At 37.7% G+C, this 24,183-nt stretch overlaps 1 protein-coding gene across 1 annotated transcript in view; it reads left to right on the top strand.

Moving 5' to 3' along the window:
- The window catches only part of LOC122798433 (HHIP-like protein 1), an 861,110-nt gene that overhangs the window by 215,469 nt on the left and 621,458 nt on the right, over nt 1-24,183 (top strand). The gene's annotated exons all lie outside the window — the stretch shown is intronic.

The following is a 24,183-nucleotide window of genomic DNA, read 5'->3' as shown; positions in this document are numbered from 1 at the left end:
TCCTAGGTGTGTGTGTGTGTGTGTGTGTGTGTGTGTGTGTGTGTGTGTGTGTGTGTGTGTGTGAAAATCAAATCTCAAAGAATGTGTGTGTCAGCTACTTGGAGCAGGAACACAAAGCACTGATTTCACAGACAGGGTGGTGGAGGACTTGGCTTGGAACACTTGGCTGAGGACTCAACCCTACAGCTGTGCCAGTGGTGAGTCTTATTTGGGGCCTGGAGAGAGAGAGAAGTCTAGCCCCAGGGCTGAGTGTGCTCCCCATGTGCTCTTAAGGGAAATTGTGCTTGGTGCAGACAGCTGCAACTGGAAATACTGTGTGTATCTATTTTTGTTCCAAGTGAATGTCCCTCACCGGTATCCATGCTGATGACTGAGATTCCTTGTTCACTGGTCCAGAGGTCGGGCATCACAATATATATCTATCTACATATATATATATATATATATATATATATATATATATATATTTATATTATATACATATACACATATTTATTATATATGTATATGTGTGTGTGTGTTTGTGTGTGTTTGTATATATATATATATATATATATATATATATATATATATATATATATATATAGCCCTTGTGCAAAACTTTAAAGTGCACAGCTTGAAAATCTGTATTGTACATAAGCTGACCAATTAAAGAATAATATTTATTCTTAAGACCTGTATTATAGATCATCATATAAAATTGGCAAGAATGTTATACTTAAGTCCAAAATGACATACTTTTGTCTGATGTTTTTATATCTGTATTACAAGAGTGACAAAAAAATCATTCTTTTATATAAAAAGGCAAACTAGTCAATTGTATTACTCTGCAATTTTCATTCTCAAATGAGATAATTGGCTAGGCTTAAAATGGCCCACAAGGGCAGTTAGTCTAATACTAATCTATGAATCTATTATGTAAGAATAAACAGTCTTCCTTTCTGGCCTCCTTATGTCGTTAGGCTTGTGTGGCTCTAATCCATTTCTTCCTGTATACTGATGATCTCTTTTTAATTTAATAAAGGAATGAGCAACTTCTTAGGAGTCAAAAGTACCTGTTCCTTATGAAATAAATATTCTTAATCTTGCATGAAATAAAATGTGCCATTTAATACCGTATTTTCTCAGGGACTCTACCAAAGGTACACATGCCTTTCTTCTTTTTTCCCTTACTTTCTCAGAATAGCCATTGTCAAATCTAGTGACAGAGTTATCAGTTTACAGAGGGGGATCTGCCCAAGCAAGTCTAATAACAAGTTATTTGTTCAGATGTGAGATAAATTTGGCAATTATAGACCTGGGAAGGATTCCTTCCTTCCTTAACTTGAAGTTTCATGAGAGAGCAATGATCTCTCTTTCTACCATACGACAAGATGTCAGGTTTAACACTTTTGGAATCCAATTGGAAACTAACCCTCCAGTTTCTCAGACACACCAACAATTCTTACAATATGTCTTCTTCCTTCATTTTATAAGTCATTCACATTATCCAGCAGTTAAATTATTTTGCTTTGACAGCACTTCATTGTAGTTTCCTGCTCACTCTCTCTTTCCTTTGTATAATTTAAATGTGTTTTTGTGCTGGTTTTGTGACAATTGTTGATGTTTGATAATAATTTTTAGAAGTTCAAACTGTTTCTTGTCATTCTTTTGAATATAGTCTAGCATTTTATCCATATTGTCTATTTTAAGGCTAAATATGACAATATCTTATGGAAATCCCTTTTAGTAGTGATGTTTTCTGAATACAAAATTAAGATCCCAAGAAGGAGCCACCTGTCTTCTAGGTACAGATTCCTAGGTTCATAGATATATACACTAGGTTAACAACCACCAGGGCCTTTATAAGTCTAGCCACACAAACCCATTTATTCAGTGACTGTATTTTTATGCTATCTATATTCTTTTCTGCCTGACGCACATTCACAAATCTCCAGTCTGATACTTTCATAAGGTGAAGTAAACTTAAATCATTCACTTTTCATCTGGATTGCATACCAAATCCCACTATATACACTAAAGTGGTTAGACATGCCTAATGACCTTATCCAGAACCAACTCAGGTCACTATGTACATTGATATTTATCTACAAAATGCCCCGAAAATGTCATGCACTAATATGCTGATGTGGTTGGCTCATGAAAGCAATCTTAACTGCAGAAAAGCTTATGTTGAGTAAGTGAAATCATCTTTCAGTAGGCATTTCCCATCTATACAGGTATACAGTTGGGAAAAAAACATTATTTATAATTCATCAAAGTCCTTCCAAGCTTAGTTTTCAGTGTCAGCTTGTCATGCAGCTGTAGGAATATGTGGTTAAGCTCCCCTTTTTTAGGTCGTTATATATAATAAATTGTACTGATGTAACTTTCTTAATATACTCAATTGTCTTCCTCCACTCCTGTCCTCTCATTTGTCACTCCTGTCCTCACACATGTCATGACCTTCCCACTCCTTCATCTCCCACCTTCCTTCATGTTTGTATATGTTGCTATGATGGGATATGAGGATGTGGGTACGATGATATTCAGTGCACATAAATGTATTGTTTTGAAAAGCTACTTGTATATTCACTTCTATTAGTTATTACTGTCATAGATATTTGTTGCTCAAGATATTAGATTACAGAGACTTGATATCCCATTTTTGTACAATATGGTCTGTATTTGATAGTTTTATCTTGTTAGTCTTGACTGTTATGATTCTGTGGTACCATTTAAATGGTGTTGTTTGCAATTCACCTTAAATTGTAAAAATAAATAAATAAATGATTTTACCTGCATTTAAAATTATTGTTTGTTTCATGCGGGCAAAGACTATCAGATCTCCATGCACCCCTCTCATAAGTAATATAGTCACCTCCAAAGTCACTGCATCTCATGGAAGGGAAACTTTTTCATCTCAAATTAATTTTCATTTGCATTTCCACACTATTTATGTTGACGAAGAATTCACGAAACGTGTATACAATACCTCAAGTGCATTCCTGTGACTGTTGTATTGCATGGGATTAAAGTCTGTATATGATGTCCATCTTCTTTGTTTCTGAAGCTTTTCTATTTGGGCCTCCACTGCAAATAGGTTCAGTCTAGTCCTGGACCTTCTGGTCAACAAAAGTGATAAATAAATAAATAAATAAATAAATAAATAAATAAATAAATAAATAACTCCAGTTGCAAAGTTCAGTGATAGTAATACTGCAGTATTTAATGGCTTTTCTATAAATTAATTGTGACTTTGCACACAAACACTTTTCCAGACAATATGATAGCTATGGTATAACATACTTAGGATCAATAAAAGCAATTCACTTGGAAATCAAAACAAGCTGCTTCAGGGGACACAGCCCATACCTGGCCCTTTGGTGAAGATCAAAGGATCAATAGACCAGGCTTCAAATACTTTGATGCTAAGAGAACATGCTACCTCACACATACAGCATTGTAGACACTTTTTCTTTGTTCAGGTAACAGTCTTATTTGCTCCTTTATGAGTCACTTCTGACTCTCAGAGTAATCCTGAAGAAAGCCAGTATTTTTCATGGAGTTTTCAAGGTAAAGTCAAGAATGAAAGTAAGTTACTAGGTCTTTCTTCCATGTGTAACTTTAACCTGGAAATACTCACAACACACACACTCACATCCCTTAACACAAACACATGCAAAACAATAAATCTATCCCTTCTCTACTCCTAACTCTAACAAATATTTAGACACACACACACACACACACACACACACACACACACACACACACACACACACACCTAATGCTGAAGCTGAAGTTTAAATATATCTGAAAGCTTTGGCATTAGCCCAAACCACCATTCACCTTCATGCAGCTTCAGTGCACATAACGAGGTGTTTCTAGTTCAAAAGAGACAGCAGTAAAGTTGACAGTGAAAAGCATATATGGCAGAGTTTACGGCACCCAAATTAATGTGTTTTCCCCCATCTTTCTCTTGTGCCTTTGACCATGTTGCTTACAAAGTCAGAGATATTCTAACTGCATTTGTGCTGCGCCCAGTGTTCTTCACAATTACTAGAAATCTCTGTTTACCGTGCTGATGTGACTAATTAGTCAGTATTAATTGGTTATTTTATAACCAGAGACTGCCAAAACTTCATTCAAGTGATAATTACACTAAATCACAAATGTAAGGCAAGCTACATATGTTCATTTAAATTATATTTTTTAAATAAACATATGTAGTTTGCCTTACATTCGTGATTTTGTATACAGTACTGTACAGCTATTTAGCTGATTTACCAGCTGAGACATCACTTGCTTTGTTTCTGTGGATTTTTTTCTGGTTATTTGGTTTGTTTTTTTGTTTGTTTATACCTCTCAGCCTCTTACAGCAAGAAATCTGGACAAAGCCATAAATAATGGGAGGAGAATGCCCAAAAAGAGGGACAATTTTTAAATATTGCTCTTACAAACTTAGAAAGTTGATAGAATAAAAGGTTTTGCATGAATTTTCTGAAGGGTATGCAGTCTGAAACTGAAATGTCTGTCATTGTTTTTCTAACTTCAGTCCTCAATGAATTTACCAATGATTTGCCAGAAATACACAATTTTATGGGAAAAGGACCAAAAATATGAGGCAAAAGCTGGGCATTCTGCAAAAAATCTATACAGCTGACATCCGGGTAACCTCAGATACTGGAATCAAATTAGAATATATTGAAAAAGAACTGCACAAACTGGATCCAAACAAAGCACATGGAGGAGACAGCATTAGTAATAGTGATCTGAGAACACTTCAGAAAGAACTTACAGTACCATTATATTTATTATTCACTAGGTCATATAAATATGGGGAGATTCCTCAAGACTGGAGGCACACACTTATTAATCCTGTCTTTAAGGGAAAAGGGGAGTAGAACTAACTCAGAGTCATTTAGACCCTTAGGTCTACTTTAATGTTGTGGTAAATAATGGAGAAGGTAATATTGGATAAGTTATTGTCAGAACTGGATAGGTTGGGAATTGAAACCATATATCAGCATGCATATGTTGAAAATAGTTCTAGTTCCACCTGTAACATGATGTTCTATAACAATATAATAACAGGCATGAATAAAAAAGTGTGCTGTGATATAATTTATGTATAATTAACTTCAGCATTTGACAGGTTCATAAACAAAACACTGATCAATAAATTAGATCAACAAGGTATTGATGTACTCTTGATAAGAGATAGCTGCATGGCTTAGAAATAAGACATAGAGCAAGCATCATACAACAATTGGACAGGTGAAATCCTTGGTTACAGCCAGGGTCTCCCACAAGGCTCATTCCTAGGCCCTTGCTTGTTTAGATTTCATCTTTCTGAGCTAACTTTTTCATCTGAGGTGTTCTACAGTCTATATGCAGATGACCTGACATTGGGTAAACTGATTTCATGTGTTACAGATAAAGCATGTCTGCAAAAAAACTGACTAAATTGACCATTTGGGCACAGGAGAATAATATGCTGATAAATACATCAAAAACTAAGCATATGAGATTTGGTAGACATAAATTAATTGAAAGGTGAATATTTCATAAAGCACACAGTGACTGAAACTGTAGTTTCATTTAATGACCTGGGTATATAGGTAGATCCAGCTTTGAGTTTTTGTAATCATATCAACCAATTGGCTAATGATAGTTATAGAACTATAGGTTGTATAAAAAGATTTATAAAGATTTATAAGGTCTAGGAAATCAGAAATTATGAAGTTATTGTTTGTTAGTTACATTAGATCCAGACTTGAGTATGGAATAACAAAATGGAAACATTGTAAGAAAGCAAGCATGAGTAAACTGGAAAGACTAGAGCAGAAATATATAAAGGGCATCCATGGATGTGAACATTTAAGTAATTATGAAAGACTAAAATACCTGAAATTATACAGTGTCTCTTATAGATATCTAAGAGGAGATCTTAATCAGGTATATAGGGCATTTAGAGAACTACCTCTGGGAATGTTTGGGGTTATCAAAAAGTAGAAGAGAATCATCAGACAAATTATGTAGAAGATTCTATAGGAATGCCTATGCAGAAGATTCTATAGGAATGAGAAGTATACTAATTGATTCTCTGAAAGAGCAGCTGATGCGTGGAACAGACTATCAAATTACATTAAAGCAAGTACTGAAAAATTATATGGAGCTGCTTACTGTGAATGATTTGAAGTCTTCTTAAGACACTCAGTCTTGCTGGCTGGATTCTGCTAAAATCAAAGTCTGGTTATATTTGCATTCACAGTCTGTTGCATACAGAAATTTGCAGAATATACACTGATGAGAGAATATACTTTGCAGCATCAACTTAGAGCAGTAACAAATAACTTTTTATAATAAACCAAGTGGACTAACGTTGCAGCTTAAAGTACTGTTCCACTTTACTTCTCATATAGTACAGATGATGTGACAGATATAACATTTACCTCGAGCCAAATGTGTCTCTACCAATACCTCTAACATAACTGGATTCATACAGATCTTTATATACAATTTTAGTCATGCACATACATATACATTTCCTCTTGGTATTCTATTTTGGAGAATTGCTCATCCTGTAGAAACAATACTAATTGTTGCAGATGCTGACGCAAACTACTGACTTAATGATATTATTTTTCAGCTTCCTTGTTTAACAATGTCTTGTCACATTTTTGCTGAATTTATAAGAAGCCAGCTTTTCTGACAGTGTGAACATCCTGTATTCTATTTGGATCTTTGTATAAGAACATCTGTTCTTGTGCCAGTGCTAACAGTGTCCTGTTGTCCATGCAGAAAAAAACATGTTTTTAAGGAAACACATTGTCACAGTGTCATTGTCCATTCTTTAAAAGCAGGTTTTGCATTTTTGCTCTTGCATACATCCTGTTTTTAAGTCTGTAAGGGAAAAATGTCCATTCAGCAGATTCCTTATTTTCCAAGCAACGGTCATTTAGTATGGATGCTCATCACATATTACTAAACTCTGTTTCTGTATTTAAGCAAGCTTTATTTATACCTTATTTATGTTACATATTTGTAACAAAATTACTTTCAACCTTAAAACCCTGTTGAGCATAATCTTACAAGTACTAGTTTAGATATTTTTAAGAACAGTCTGGGCATTTATAATGGGAACAAGTGTTTTGGTATATTGGCAAGCTAGAAGGACATTAATGTCCATGCTTGAAAGATGTGCATGTATGTATGTATGCATCAGGGCATGCTGAAATAGACAATGCATTGGGCTTTTTTGAAGTTCCTACACATTATGCAACACTAGTTCCAAAATAACTAACTACACTAATACATTTGATTGTAACATTGTTAAGTGATGCTTATGACACAAAATATATTAACAGAGTACTCATATGCCTGTTTTTTTCCATAGACAGTACCCCATGTGACCTTGAATGCTTTTGTTACCAGCAATTCATAAAGGATGCAATGACAATATAGTTGTATCAGTTGTTATATAACTACAAAAGTAATTTCAGTATTAGTTTGTCAGTGAAATCAGGATAATACACAACACCTAGACTGACTCTAATCACCCCACATCCATCCTTCTACTTCTCCAGGGTCACAGTTATGGAAAACTACAGTGGTATTGTTGTGAATATTGCAATCATAATTCTGCACCAACCACCATTTTGTAAAGAGATTCATATTACTGTCTGTACGTAAATTCAATGAGGCATAAAAGAATTTTTGACATTTATTGTTTGGAATATTACACATAATGTGAATCTAAATCTAAACTGGAATTCAAACTGGAACTAAACTGGCATTCAAACTGGAACCTTAGTTTGAGAGACAGCCTTACAAGACTATCTGCAAATATATAGAGCTGAGTATATTTTTCTGTATTATTCTATATTATAGAGCTAAATTGTTGCTTAGATATCTGTTGTCTTACTGCTCTGCAAATATATAGAGATTAGTATATATTTTTTGGCTTTATAATTTGCACATTCCTCACATCTGTGTTGAAACTGTTCCCCCCTCATTTCCTGCCTTGTCTTCAGCTGATATAATTGGCTTTATAGCTGGTGTGTGTGCCCTGTTAACTAACAATCTGCATTCAAACTGGAACCTTAGTTTGAGAGACAGCCTTACAAGACTATCTGCAAATATATAGAGCTGAGTATATTTTTCTGTATTATTCTGTATTATAGAGCTAAATTGTTGCTTAGATATCTGTTGTCTTACTGCTCTGCAAATATATAGAGATCAGTATATATTTTTGGCTTTATAATTTGCACATTCCTCACATCTGTGTTGAAACTGTTTTTCCCCACCCCCCGTCATTTCCGGCCTTGTCTTCAGCTGATATAATTGGCTTTATAGCTGGTGTGTGTGCCCTGTTAACTAACAATCTGCATTCAAACTGGAACCTTAGTTTGAGAGACAGCCTTACAAGACTATCTGCAAATATATAGAGCTGAGTATATTTTTCTGTATTATTCTGTATTATAGAGCTAAATTGTTGCTTAGATATCTGTTGTCTTACTGCTCTGCAAATATATAGAGATCAGTATATATTTTTGGCTTCATAATTTGCACATTCCTCACATCTGTGTTGAAACTGTTTTTCCCCACCCCCATTCCCTGTTTTTGGTTGTAGTTTAAATTTGGTGGCTTTTGCAGTGCCCACCCCACTGTAGATTTGATCTAGGACACTCCCCCAGTCCCATCTCTTTACCTCATTCTACCTAATAAACCCTTTCTGCACTTGCTTTTAGTCCTTTTTAATTTAATTACATTTTTTCAAACTGTGTGTGGACTAATATTGCTACATACTCAAGTGTGCCAGCTTGCACTGCATGAGAATTGTTTTTACTACTGCTTTTGCAACTTTTCTGAAAAAAAAATGTTATCTGCTTTTACTGTATTTGTGTTTCTTCCTACTTTATTTTGCTTTTGCGTTATCTTAAAAGTACTCAATTGTATTTATTACTGCTTGGTGTAACTCATTCTAAGCCTTTTAGTTTAAACACTTGGGCTTCAGACCAGTTGTTTTACATTAAGAGGGTTTGTGGTCTGCACTGTAGTGGCAGAACAGGTAGCTTACATCCTTCTAAGTTGGGAACTGCTGATTGAGGGCTCAGTGTCTGTTATTCTAAAAGTGTATTAATTCTGGTTTAAGCACTTGGGCTTTCAGGCCAGTTATTTTATATTAAGAGGGTTCGTGGTCTGCACTCTTGTGGGAGGAGAGGCTGGACTCTGGCCTTCTGAGCTGGTAATTTCTGGTTAAAGGCTTACAGTGCATGCATATCTGAACTGCTTCTTACTGAAATTGGTACACCTGGTTTGCTGTAGCATAGACTAGATCCAGGCCTGCTGAATCTAGCTTTGTTTGTATGCTTGTTATTTGTTTGCTTGTTATTTCCCTGGAATGCTAATTCCACCTAAAAGGCGGCTTTTCAGCTCTTCTGTGGATCCCTAGTGATATCTGCATTGCTTACTGTACTTATTTCCTTGTTTCACTTGAAACAAAGTTACTGTTTGTCATTTTTGCATTTATGTTACCTGTAACACATTGCACTTAAGTTACCTGGCACTTGCTCACTAAGCAATTATATAAGTCAGCACTAAAAAAATTAAAAGCACTACACCCTCACAAACTCCCCTTGAGTACCTTGTTCCCCATTGGCCCTTGTTTTCAATTATAAAGGAATTCCCAATACTATTCTAGCATGTCAAAAGGTCAGTTGTCAGTCTTCTCTCTGGTCCAGCTGGTGAATCTGGGAATCTTGAGGCAATGTTACAACAGCCTCATGTACACAGACAACCCTCTCCTCCTCCCAACAAATTCCAACACATGTGAGAGATGCAACCATATAGCCAAACTGGAGGCTAAGCTCTCTCAACTCAGTACTGGCATAACCAGTCAGGAGGAGAAAGAAACAACACTCACTACAATTTCAGTCTCACATAGACTACCACGACAGCAAACCAAACACATAATCACACAAAAACATACTCGGAGGCTCTAAATAAAGATTTGCCTAAGCAGCAGAGACCTACAAAGCAGACACCCAAGCAACCGCTACCCCAAAACAAAACACGTGCAACACATATCTCACAAAGCCAGTGCACCGAACAGTCACAGCCCTTAAGGCTAAACAACTCACCTGATACACTTGTAATAGGTAACTCTATCATCAGGCACACTGACGTCCCACTCACCAGGCTGAACAAGGAGAAGGTCACGGTGAGCAGCCTGTCGGGTGCTAGGATCCGCCACATAACACAAGCACTCAGGTCACTCCAAGGCAAGTACAAATATGACTCAGTCATTGTCCATGCTGGTGTGAATGACCTGAGATGTACCTCCCTGGACTACATGAAAAGAGACATAGAGGAGCTCTCTGAGCATGTAGCCCAGGCCGGTATGACCCTGACCTTGAGTAGTATCTTACCCTCACCAAGAATGATGACACAATATGAAGACAGGATGATCAATTTCAACAATTGGCTTAAGTATTGGTGTCATTCAAAGGGGATCCAATGCCTGTCAGCCTGAGATGATATGCTCAACAAGCCAGGATACTTCGCTAAGGACAGCTTGCACTTGTCACCACTGGGCTTTCGGATATTGGCAAAGGCTCTTGCTACCCCCATAGTGCCTTTTTTAGGCAAGGCTCAAAAGACAAATCCACCTCCACAGGTATCACAAGGGATAAGAAACTAAGAGTAATGCTACTCAATGCCAGAAGTCTAAACCTCAAGATGCACGCACTCAAAACTCCCCTTAGCATGGAGAACATCGATATCTGTGCAGTAACAGAAACCTGGTTCAGGGCTCCCGAGAGCACCCCAGCACTACCAGATTATACCTCATACCATGCTTTTCGGCCCCAAAATTTGGACCGAACTACAAAAGGAGGGGGAGTATCAATATTCATCAAAGATAACCACACCTCCAGGTTGGTGGCACAGCACGAAGCATCAGAGACTATCCATGTGCAACTAACAGTGGGTAAAACTGCCTTCCAGTTTATAGCCTGCTACAGACCACCCTCCCAAACCCAGGAACCCCACTCGGCCTTCCTGAGAAGACTGGAAAATATGAAGGTCTCTCCAAACACCATTATATTGGGCAACTTCAACTACCCAAACATAGACTGGGAGCATTACTCTAGCTCCAACGCCCTAGCCCAAAGGTTCCTAGAATTCATAAACTCAAATGCTATGGAACAACTTGTTACCACTCCCACAAGAGGGGAAAACATACTGGACCTGATCATCACCAACATGGGGACTCTATGCTCCAGACCAGAAGTGTATCCCTCACTGGTAAGATCAGACCATAAACTAATCCAACTGGATATTCACATCCCGACCCCACCCCCTGCCCAGAAAACCACAGTGAAAAACTTTTCTAAAGCAAATTTCACACTCCTCAAAACCGAGGTGGAATCCTTCAAAGCCCCCGGGCCTGTGGAAAATATGGCCCAGACCACAGAATCCTTTATAAATTCATTCTATGAACACCTTCAGGAATGCATGGATCATGCAATCCCAAATAAAACCAAGACCCAATCCTCCAAAGGCAGACGTCCTGTCTGGCGGACCCCAGCCATAAACAAACTATACAATAGAAGGAGGAAGCTACTACATGATAGAGCAAAATCCCAAAGAGGGAAGGCATCTCTGATCAGTATTAGCAAAAAACTATGGGCACTCATAAAATCGTCTAAAACCAGCTTCGAGAGAAACATTGCACAGGACACTAAGGATAATCACAAGGCTTACTTCAGTTATGTTAGGAACCTGGGTGGGAATTCCCAGATATGCTCAGAATTAGTCCAAAATGACAAAAAATACACCGAACCCACAGACATTGCCAACATCCTAGCTGACAGGTTCAGCACAACCCCCCCCCCACCAAAAGGGCAAATATCTATCCCAGCAGAGTGCTGCCCCCCTGACATCTCAGATGCTCAAGTAAGAGCCGCCCTCTCCAAAGCAAAAAACACAGCATCAATGGGACCAGACGGTGTCTCAGGCTGCATCCTACATGAACTCCAAGAAGAGCTAAACCCAAACATAAAACTATTGTTCAATCTCAGCCTTACTACAGGATATGTACCCAAAGAGTGGTGTACAGCAACAGTGGTCCCTCTCCACAAAGGTGGTGCCTCAACGGACCCTGGAAACTATCGCCCCATAAGCCTGACTAGCTTGGTCTGCAAAGCTATGGAAAGGATCATCATGGACCTCATAAATAAAGATATTAGGGACCTACAGACACTGGATCCTACCCAGTTTGGCTTTGTTAAGGGCAGATCCTGCCTCTTAAACCTGGTCGACTTCTTTGAAACCATCACCAAGGCCATTGACGAAGTGAAGGTAGTCCACACAGCCTACCTGGACCTCGCAAAAGCCTTCGATACAATACCCCACTCGGGTATTATAGATAAGCTCACCAGCTTAAATATAAACCCCTATGTCACTAGATGGGTTGCAAATTGGCTCAAGGACAGAACCCACATGGTTAGAATTGCTGGAGCCATGTCAGACTACAAACCAGTTACAAGTGGCATCCCACAAGGCTCAGTCCTGGGACCTCTCTTGTTCGGTATATATTTCTCGGAGGTACAGGCCAACATGGAAGGACTGTGGCTGACCAAGTTCGCAGATGACTGCAAACTGGGCGCCATAATCGACTCTCCAGCCGACACAAGCATCCTTCAAAAGGGCCTCATAGAAACAGACAACTGGTGCCAGAGCCATGGCCTCAAGCTAAGCCAAAAGTGTATAGTCATCCCCTTTGGCAAAAACAAAGTGCCCACAAATTACCACATAGGTGGTAATCCATTAAGTACAGAAGAAGTAATTAGGGACCTAGGGACCCAAGTTGATAGCAATCTCTCATTTGACAACCACGTGGCCAAAGTGTTTAGAAAAACATTTTATATAGCCCACCTAATCATGAAGGGATTCACATGTAGATAAGGGGAGGTCATCGTGCCTCTTTACTCATCCCTCAACAGGCCCATAATCGAGTACAATGCCCCTTTTGGGATGTACCTTACCAAACACCTGCAGCAACTGGAAAGACCCCTAAAGTACCTCACCAAGAGGATAAAAGGGCTCAAACAGATGCCATATGCTGCCCGGTTAAAGAAACTCCAGCTCTACTCAGTGGCATACCGCCTGCTCAGAGGCGATCTGTGCCTGACGTATAAAGCCATGTCCAACCCGGAATTAAGGGACATGCCACACCTCAAAACATCCAAATCCCATCAAGCTACGCACTCAAGAGGCTTGAACCTCAGCTCTGAAATAAATAGGACATGCTTGAGGGACAGATTCATAACCCAGAGGCTCCCTTCACTCTGGAATAAAATCCCAGTCCAGGTTAGGCAGAGTCCCTCATTGACTCTCTTCAAGAGGAATCTTGATGAGTGGCTGGGAGATCGTAGGTTTACCCCGGGTATCACTTCTGTGTCACTGTTAGACAGAGGCACAGTATACTAACCTCGAAAAAGGGCATAGCAAAATTTATTTAAAATGGGTGGCGAAAGCCAAACATACTCTGGCTAGGCTTATAAATGCCCTAGGGCAGATAGCCTAGTATGAACCTATGAACCTATGAACTATTTCTTTTATGGCAGACTATAGACATCAGCTTAATTACATGAAGCAAGGCACTGGTCAGCTTGCATTGCACATTATGGAATATTGTTTCCAATCAAAATTCATATTCTTAAAATGAGGAATCATACAGTTATTTAGAAACTGCTATGACTGTTACCTTTATCATTTTCTCATATTCTCAGCTATTTCTCATGATCTTATCTGTAATTTTCATTTGCACAAACAATACTGCATTTATTACAGAACTTGTGACAAATGCAATGACCAAACACAATGCCAGATAATCCATGTTTCTAAGTGCTTCTCCTAGGTAGTTAATATTCCATAATATCTCTTTGTTTATAACAATATAGATCTGTGCTTTCTATCTAAACTTGCAACATACAGCTGCTGCACTCACATTTCACAGAATACAAACTTTTTTTTGTCTACCTTACCTGGAAATAGTGCTGAAACACAAATATTCATTTTGGCACTGTCATATCTTTTGATGCTTATATTTTTAGTATTTCCATATATATTAATATATTCACCTTATTGCTAGTGCATATGCAACAGTACAGATGGCTACTAATCAACTAAAACCACGCAGGATATCACAGTCATACCATTTTCCATGTTCCAACAGTTTCTTGATACCTCACTGTAAATTACAAGTCATAATGTCACTGACCATCAGAGCTGTTACTTCCTGCAAAGAAAACCCATCCTATGTTACTGTTCAAATGTGACTGTGATAATTTCAGAACAAAGTAATACTTTTGGCAAAGGAACAGGCATCAAACCAATCTTCTGCATCTGGTGCATTTTCTCAGTTGTTTTCAGATTTTGCAGGGTTATTCCTTCTGGGGAAGATTCATTTTCAGAGGGAACCTACAGAAAAATATAAATAAAGTAAAAAAAATCTTCAAACTTAATAAGGTAGAGTAGTGAAGGAAGGACGACATGGAAAAATGGAAACAAATATTTCTGGAGGCTTAATTGTGGTAGTGTCACCTGTCTTAGGTGGGAAGGAAGTTATGATTAAATTAAGTGAGTTCACATTTGCAGCATTATTGTCACTACTGTTAGAAGTTGAACTGATTTTCAACAGTGTGCACATGACAATAATATTTCAGTGCCAACTTTTCACTGGTAATAATGGTGCACATAGTATCAGGTGAAGTAAGTAACAGTCTTCAGTTAAATGTATAAACTTTTGAATCATAGAGTCAAACATTGTCATGAGCAACCTAAAATATACTTCAATACTAACTGCTAAGGACTTCATTATCGGATAAGGCTGTATCTAATGTATACATGCAGCATAGTTAATATAAATCTTGGCATTACTAACATTGCAAATTACATTTATCTAGTTAAAGTTGCAGATTGCTGAAATGAGAGCAGACAAGGATGTGGGTAACAAAATGTAGGTAATAGCATGTTAGAAAAGGGCAAAATAGTGAGGTGCACAAAACATTTTTTTAAGAAAAGACAGCTCAGTAATTTAAAGGGCAGTACAGTGACTGTAAAAGGGAAAACTGATTTAGAAATAACTACATGCATGATCCTAATGGGGCATGTCAAGCTCAAAGTAAACAGTGCCACAGTTGCAGCATATCTGGTCATTTTGAAGTTGCATGTAAAGCTAAGTATTAAAAAAACTGTTAAATTAGCAGAGAAAATTCCAAAGTATCTTTCTTAGGTTCAGTGGTTGAGTGGGACTTTGGTGAAAAGTGGCATTTGAAATGCAAGTGAATAACATAGATGTCTGGTTGCCTCACCACAACAATAAATAGAACATGCTGTAGGGATAGATTACTGTCACAGAGACACCCCATGCTTTGGAACAAAATTCCAAATTACATCAGGCAGAGCCCCTCACCAACACTCTTCAAGAGAAACCTTGACTAGTGGATGTGTAACAGAAAATACACCCCTGGGATCACTTCATTGGCTCTGCCTGACAGAGGATCAGTTAATTAATCAATGGGGCGGCGAAAGCCGACACACTTTGGCTAGGCTTATAAATGCCCTTGGGCAGATAGCCTAGTACCTACCTATGAACCTATTGCACATGCATGCACTCAAACCTACAGATAATTTAGAGCTCTTAACAGGCTTAATGCATGTCTTCGGAATGTGGGTGGAAACTGGATCACCAAGTGAAATCCCATGCAAACAGAGCAAGGATATGCAAGTTCTACCCCAAATCTACCCCATTTGAACACCAGACTACAGAACTTCTTGATGTGGGGGGCAATAATGCTGCCCATTCTGCTATGGTGCTGCCCCTATATCTGACCACAAAACCACAGAATTCTACTTCACCTAGTAGAGAACAGTTAGCAACCCTCTGTAGATTTTGTCACTAAGTAATGCAATGGACAGTATACATATTACGTACATATGAAGTGAGCCATACAGGGTTTAAACCATACCTCTCAAACTGTTAGAGCAAGAAATGTGGATGAAGCCATATATAAAAAGTGGAACAAAGGCCCCAAGATAGGGACAATTTTTAAATATTACTCTTACAAACTTAGAAATTTGATAGAATAACACATTTTGCATTAGCATGCACTTACTAAAGGCTATGAAGTCTGAAACTCAAATGTCTATCATTATTTTCTAACTTCAATCTTTAATAAGTTGCCACTAATTTGAAAGAAAAACACAATTTTATAAAAAATGGACCAAGAATATGAGGCAAAAATCTGTAAAGGTGAGAGGTCTGGCAAACCATATGAAAAAAGAGTATCTTATAATGCACATCAAAATGGTTGTGGCCAATGATATATACTAACACTGCATACACTGTGTATTCTGTACAGTTAAGGAATTATTTTCCTGATTTGGCTTCCTACTATTAGCTAAAGCAAAACTGAATATTAAATAATGAATCAGTTCTTTTTAACAGTCTGCATGTGAGATTCATTGGACAATCCCCACTGAATCCATTCTTGTTAAAATGGAATAAAAATGCAAACATCATGCAAGCAGCAGTTTCTGATACTAATAGGAAGGTTTATCTGTCCATGAGATTCTTAGCACCTCCCTGCATTCATTGGTTGAACAATCCTAACTGCACTATTAGTCAACTATCACGCAATTAAGACAAACTTATTTTAGCTTAATATCAAACCTGTACCAGAAAAGCCTGAAATTCAACACAAGTGTGATCTTCTAAAAAATAGTACTATGTAGTATAAAATATGTTGCTCCATGGATATAGTAGGTAACTGTATAGTGCATTTGGGGTGCATACATTATTCATTATCAGAGTGTGGGCGTGTTTCCATGTATGAGTTTACATATTCCAGAACAGAAGTTAGCTCTGCTTCTCAACTGTCCCCAGTTTTGTACAATGTCTCTGATCATTTTGCCTCATATTTTTGTCTTGCCCCTCATTAAATTCTTTATTTTCAGGTAAATCACTGACGATTTCAGTCCTTTAGTAATGCCACTTATTAGAATTTCATAGTTCTTATTGTTCAGAAAATGCATGTTGATCCCAGTCCTATTGTTTTGCTAAATGCTTTTGAGCTATCTGGCAGTTACCACACAGGATTAACAAACTGCTTCCTATAGTCAAAAGTCTTGTGTTTGATTCCTTCCTTCTCCATTTGCATCCACTGTGACTTTGGGCATGTCACTCAAAAATACAGTGCTCCTGTGTTGTTCTTAAAAGCAAAACTTTGTCCAGTGAGTTTACTTACTTAACAAATAGAAAAAAAAATGCCCCCCCCCCACTTATTTTGACTTTGTCTAGAATTTTTGAACAAAGAAGTTTTGAGATATATTTTGATCTGTTCTTCATAACATTTCTGGTATTCTGGCAAATTGTTGTGGATTACAGTCGCTAAGTAATAACAGGCATGTGAGTTTTGGAATTCATACCCTTCAGAAAATGCTTGCTAATACAAAAGCTTGTTATTCTAACAAGTTCCTAATTACATAAGAGCAATTAAAATCTGTTTCTGATTTTGGGTCTTTGCATGGGATTCAGAAAGGGTGCAGTTGCAATCACAGCCATCCCTCCTCTGTTCACCATGTGTGCACTACAAGCCTCAGTCCTCAGTGCAAATGAAGAGCAATGAAAATCAGTATGAGGAGGTGAAATTAAATGTACTTCTTGCACAAAATACTACATTTTCTGCAGGAAAGAGCAAGTATTTCCATGTGCACCTAAGGTATATAGTGCAAGGCAATAGTTTGAATTTGCAGCCGTGAAAGAACTGTTTAGCTTACATTGTACCACAGCACTGCAGCAAATTTAAAGACCCAGCTCAAGGACCAAGGCCTGGGCCCTGCTGACATGACCAAAGATGGTAAAATTATATCTGACTGCTGTATATCCTCTGTACAACTTTGAGTAGAAAAATGTGAGTGACACCAGCTGAAGTGGACAGCAGTTGTTGCTGCTTTAGAACAGGCATGCATTTTACTGCAGGCACACTGTGAGATGAGGTGTATACAGAAATGGATTCTGGGAACTGGTAGGAGGCAGATAAATGATGGACTTTTCATTTAAGGTTTAGTATTGCTCACCCAGGTGAGCTGCTGCTATTGGAGTAGAATGATTTTAAACTCATGGCAGTGTTTGTATGGGGACTCATAATTTTTATCTCATGTCGAACATCCAGGTAAATGAGTGTGGTGGGAGTTGTAGATCAGTACCAATTTTAAGGCAATGCAAATTTCAGGTGATAAATAGTCTGAAATTATGTTCCTTGCCATAACCTATTACTGAGCATTAATTTAAGTGGTAAGATGGAAGAACAGCAGTTTTTCATTCAGGCCTTTGTTCCCTTCAGGCAATATAATTTCAAAAACATGTTCTGAGCTATACAGGACCGTTTTCTTATCTGTTGGAGACCTTATAGTATTAGGCAGCATAGAAAAGACAAAGCTAGATAGATAAATAAAGACAGAGAGAGAGATGCGAGGAGACAAAGATATGAAGAAATCAGGTGCTGCAAACCTATTACATTGCTTAGAATGCACATAATTCTATTAAGTAAAACACATATAGCTAGGTTTGCTTGCCTCCTTGATCATAATGATATTGCTGTTATGGTCTGGGCAGCTGAGATGCACTAGAAATCTCGCCTATACTATAGTGTAAATATTCAGTGTTTTAGTATTTTATCCATCAGAGCACCTCAGGACTTTCACTGAAGATGCTGTCCTATTTTAATATAAGTTATCAGGCGGATAAGTGTCTAGCTTTTGTAGAGCACCTTATCTTGCATTAATACAACAGCTGCTCCCTCAGAAATTGTTAACAGCAGTTTAAGGTAGTATGCTGGTAACTGTAGATCGCACACACTTTTGAATTAGTTACTACAAAATGTTCTCTCTGAATTTGAACGCGTAGTGTTAGGATAGTGTTTTTATATTTGTGGAAGGTGTCCACATTTAATATTACTACATACACTGCTACCGACACACTTTTTAGTGAATTAGGTGATATTTTAAGGCTATTTGAGCTGTTCTTCCTTAAATTGAATTGTGCAGTATCAACACAGCATGATTGAAAGCATAAGAGCTGGGTACCTGTAAAATACACTCTACACTAGCTATACTGGTCCCTTTAATGTAATAAATGCTGAATGGAATTAGCTTTCTAGTAATATGGCTCCAAACACATGAAATCTGCTGTATTGATCACTAAAAAAATAGCGACAGACTAACAGTCACCTATCTGGTACCTGCCTTTATTAACTAAAGTGCTCAAACTTTCCTTAGCAGTCATCACTCTACTGATTGTTCTCCTAGGGTTTAATCCCTCACTTGTGCTATCTGCTCCATTCGCCCTGCAGGCTCACTCCGCTCCCCTACCCTGCCCCCAAATTCCACCCACCCCCAGTACCTCTACATTTATCTTCCCTAGACCACACCCTCATTAACACAGTCCCTTACATAACCCACCTCCTTAAAGTGATATAACCCATTACCATTTCTGTTAAACACAAACCTAAACTGGTACCCTCCATCTTCACTAAGCTATAATTACTACCTCATTATATTACCTTCATCAAGCTCACCATTCCCAAAGGTGCTTCTCTTAATACTATTCTTACCTTTCCTTTCTATACCTTACTTACTTATATTCTATGAATACCTTAACTGTCTAGAATATTATAACTCCATAAGGCAAACCTTATACCAGCACTAGAAGTCTCTCTCAGCAATACATTTACACCCAGCACAGCTACCTACTGACCATCTAAATATCATAGACTGACCCACATTAAATTCTATATTCCAAGAACTAGGAAATTCCAGAAGCACACAAGTAGGTTCTTAAAACTTTCAATAAGAGTACAATTTCACCCCTTAGTAGATGGTGATATCCACCCAAACCCTGGACCAACCTCTACCACTACTTCACTGCCCCACACCCCAATTCCTGCTAATTCACAATTGCTACACAGACCCTCTAACTCACTCTTGATAGCTCATCTTAACATACAAAGCATAAACAACAAAGTTGCCAACCTACATGCCCTCATGGATGTACATTCATTTGACATCCTATGTCTTACTGAAACATGGCTCAAGAACTCATCACAAGATAATGAGATTATTCTACCTGGCTATAATATCCTGAGGCTAGACCATAAAGCTAAGAAGGGTGGGGGAGTAGCTATTCTATACAAAAGTGAATTATAGGCGATACCTATAGATTCTCAACCTCCACCTATAAATAAGGCTGAAATCCTTACTTCCAAATTACAACTTAATAAACATAAATTCATCTACATCATCTGTGTTTATCTTCCCCCAGGTAATAACTCCAGCACCGTAGAGGATATCCTCAGTTGACCCTCAGGAAACCATAGTGCTTGGTGACTTCAATATTAATTGGAAGAGCTGTTCCTCAGAACAACCGCCTACTCATATTAACCTATATGGTTTTACCCAAACCATTACATCCCCTACTAGGACCAATAAACTTAATGGGAAGGAAAGCACCTTATACTGGATTCTTATAAACAGTCAACACCAAACTTACAAAGTAGGAACTCTCCCCGAAGATGTAAGTGACCATTCACTGAACATTATAATCAGATATAAAAGTGATATTCCAAACATAACAACCTACAGGACAATAAGGATCAAAAAGAATTTTAACCCCAATAGCTTTCAAAATGAACTCTTGGCATGTGATTGGTCACCCCTAAAAAACTACCTCTAGATGAAGCAGTACAATACTTCAGTTCAAAATTCTTAACTATTTTAGACTACCACGCCCCAACACGTTCAATTAGAGTCAAGACTAAACCAGCCCAATAGCTCTCAAAAACTACCAAACAAAAAAATCCTCCTTAGAAACAAATTATAGCCAAATTGACGTTCAACTAAAAACCCTGTTGATCAATTAAAGTTTAGACAGCTTAGAACTGAAACAAAAAAAGCCATATTGTTATACAAAAAGAATTTTTACTTTGAGCTCCAACAAACAAATCAAAATAAGCCACAAAGATTTTGGTCTGACATTAATAAACTCTTACACCCTGGGCATTCAGTCACACCTATCCCTTTAGGCTTGGATCACAATAACTCTACTCAAATATTCAATACCTTTAACACTTTCTTCACAGAGACTATTCAATCTCTTGCTAATCAGCTATCCCCTGATACATCATCATCAAGCACCTCCATCACCAATGCACCCCCTTCATTTCACTTTCAACCTGTTCCTACATCCCTTTTCTGTACACTCTTACATAATCTTAAACCTACCACCCTCTCTGCAGATCTATTACCTGCAGAATACCTGCAAAAAGCTGCAAAAGCCATAGCCTTCCCAGTATCCATCCTGATAAACAGAACTATTACAGAAGGAACTATCCCATCAATCTGGAAAATCTCTCACATTATCCCCTTGCATAAGGGAAGCAACTCGAATGAATTATCAAATTATAGACATGTAGCCATTTTATCTCCACTGGCTAAGATCATGGATAAATGCATTCATAAACAGCTGTTAACCACCTAATAGAAAACAATTTACTAGCCAACTGCCAACATGGTTTTAGACCATTTCATAGCACCACCTCTGCTCTTTTATCATTCACAGATTGTATTAATAAGAATCGTAGCAAAGATACATTATCCACAGCCCTCTTCACTGACCTTTCAAAAGCCTTTGATATGGTTAACCACCACCTACTCATTAATATACTCAAAATGCTGTCTCTAGACACTCTAGCTATTCAATGGTTCCAATCATACTTAGATAACAGGCAGCAGGCTGGGAAAACAACCTATCCTTCCACCTCCCAATTGCCCTTGGGGTCCCTCAAGACTCCATATTAGGTCCTCTCCTATTCTCTATTTTTATAAATTATCTATACTCTGTTATACCTCATGCTACTTGTATCCAATATGCAGACAATTCCATGCTAATATGCTCTGCCACCTCACCATCTGTCTTACAGTCCATAACCCAAAATGTGTTTAACATAGTTGAAAAATGGCTTCTACATCAATGCCTCATTCTGAATCCCAGAAAAACCAAAACTGCTACTATTCACTCCCACACGTCGGGCCTCCCCACTTACTTTTACTGTTACATAAAGCAACGGCATTATTATATCTCCTGATTGCACTACTAAACTTCTTGGGGTTCTTATTGACAGCAACCTCACCTTTGATTCCCATATTAATAGTACTATAAAAAACAGTCAACAAAAAACTAGGATCCCTATATAGGATGAAATCCTTTTTGTCACCACTAGCCAGGACCACCATTGCCCATATCCACTTAATCTCTACCCTCCTCTATGCCTCACCTATATATACAAAACTATGTAAAAACAACGTCAACAAACTTGCGATATCCTATAATAACATTGCTAGATTTGCAACTGGAACTGCCTATAGAGCCCACCATTGTGATAATCTTAAACAGCTAGGATGGCTGGAACTACCAAATATAATACTATTTAATCAATTAACAGTTGCCTACAAGATCCTATATTTGCTAACTTAATCCCCCCCTATAACAACCTCAAGACCCTACTCTCAGCAAATAAACCACTTGTCCAAATAGGCAAAGCTAACAACTTGGCAGGTGACTCCTTGTTTGCCAACACAGTTGGAAAAATCTGGAACTCCCTCCCAAAAGACCTGTCCACCATTACCTCTATAGCATTATTTAAAACCAAATTGAAGCCATACCTTAAATCGCAATGGTTATGCCCTTGTTCTAACCCAGACTAACTACCCCTAATTTCTCAAGGCATTATTGCCATTACTGTACAAACTAGTTACTTGTCTATTAACTTCTAAGAGACTGTATAATCTACTTACTTTTTTTAAGTCAAATAAAATAAAAGTATTCTCTTATACTATATTGTTAGGAAAATATTTGCATGACTAACTGTAGCTGAAATGTATCATGATTCTGTTTACAGAAATGTAACAAAATGCAATGTACAGGATGATTATCTACACATTCAACTGTATTTGTAAATGTCTTATATTATATATGATAGTTTGTTGAAGCTTTTCTCCTCGGGCCTCCACTGAAAATGGACATATATCCAGTTGGACTAGCCCGGTCAACAAATGCAAAAATAAATAAATAAAAATAAATGATATGTAAACCATATTACTGAGTGAATGGTATGACTTGCAACATATTTTATTTATCAGCAACAGAAGTTAACATAAATAACAACACTGGTATACATAGCATCAGTCCTCTTTTTATGGCTGAGTAAAAACAATTTAGCATGGAAAAATAGCAAACAGAAAGAGATTCTGAAAGGAACTTGGGGAAGACAGAGTGAGAGAAACCAAGACAAAAAGACACTGAATAGTCAATGGCTTTAAACAAATATTGCCTGTGCAAATGAAACCAGTAGCAGAGTTGTGCTCTCAAGGTTGTCCATATAAAAACAGATATATCCCAGCGCACAATGAAGGAAGCTGCTAATTAGGCATATACAGGAAAACAGTATACAGAACACATACAGACACACACACCATCTAAATTTGTAGTGTGTGTGTGTGTGTGTGTGTGTGTGTGTGTGTGTGTGTGTGTGTGTGTGTGTGTGTGTGTGTGTGTGTGTGTGTGTGTAACTGCAAAAGCAGATATTTTGTCCTGTACGTCAGATTAGACCCATACCTCTCAAATGTACAGATGTTTTGCAGAATGTTCAGATTTTTTACTCATATTTTTGGTCTGTTGCTCATAAAATTGTGGTTTTCTGACAAATCATTGAGGGTTGAAGTCTGAAAATAATGACAGACATTTCAGTTTCAGACTTCAACCCCTTCAGAAAATTCATGGCAATGCAAAACCTGTTATCCTATCAACTTTCTAAGATTGTAAGAGCAATATTTTAAAAGTGTCCCTATTTTTGGGCCATTGTCCCCCCATTATTTTTGGCTTTGTCCAGATTTTTTTGCTCTAAGAGGTTGAGAGGTATGATTAGACCTCACTGATAGTAATGATGGGCTGAGAATTATTTCCTCATCCCCCTTCTTATCATGTTTTCCATTGTAACAAGAAATTGGATTAGAAGGTTTTAGATGTCATTCTAAATATGAATGCAGATATTCATTTTCTAAATATCACACTCT

Source organism: Protopterus annectens, chromosome 1.part0 (assembly GCF_019279795.1).
Source record: "Protopterus annectens isolate FY-2018-M chromosome 1.part0, PAN1.0, whole genome shotgun sequence".
NCBI classification, from domain to species: Eukaryota; Metazoa; Chordata; order Ceratodontiformes; family Protopteridae; genus Protopterus; species Protopterus annectens.
This window is presented reverse-complemented; position numbering and strand designations above follow the sequence as displayed.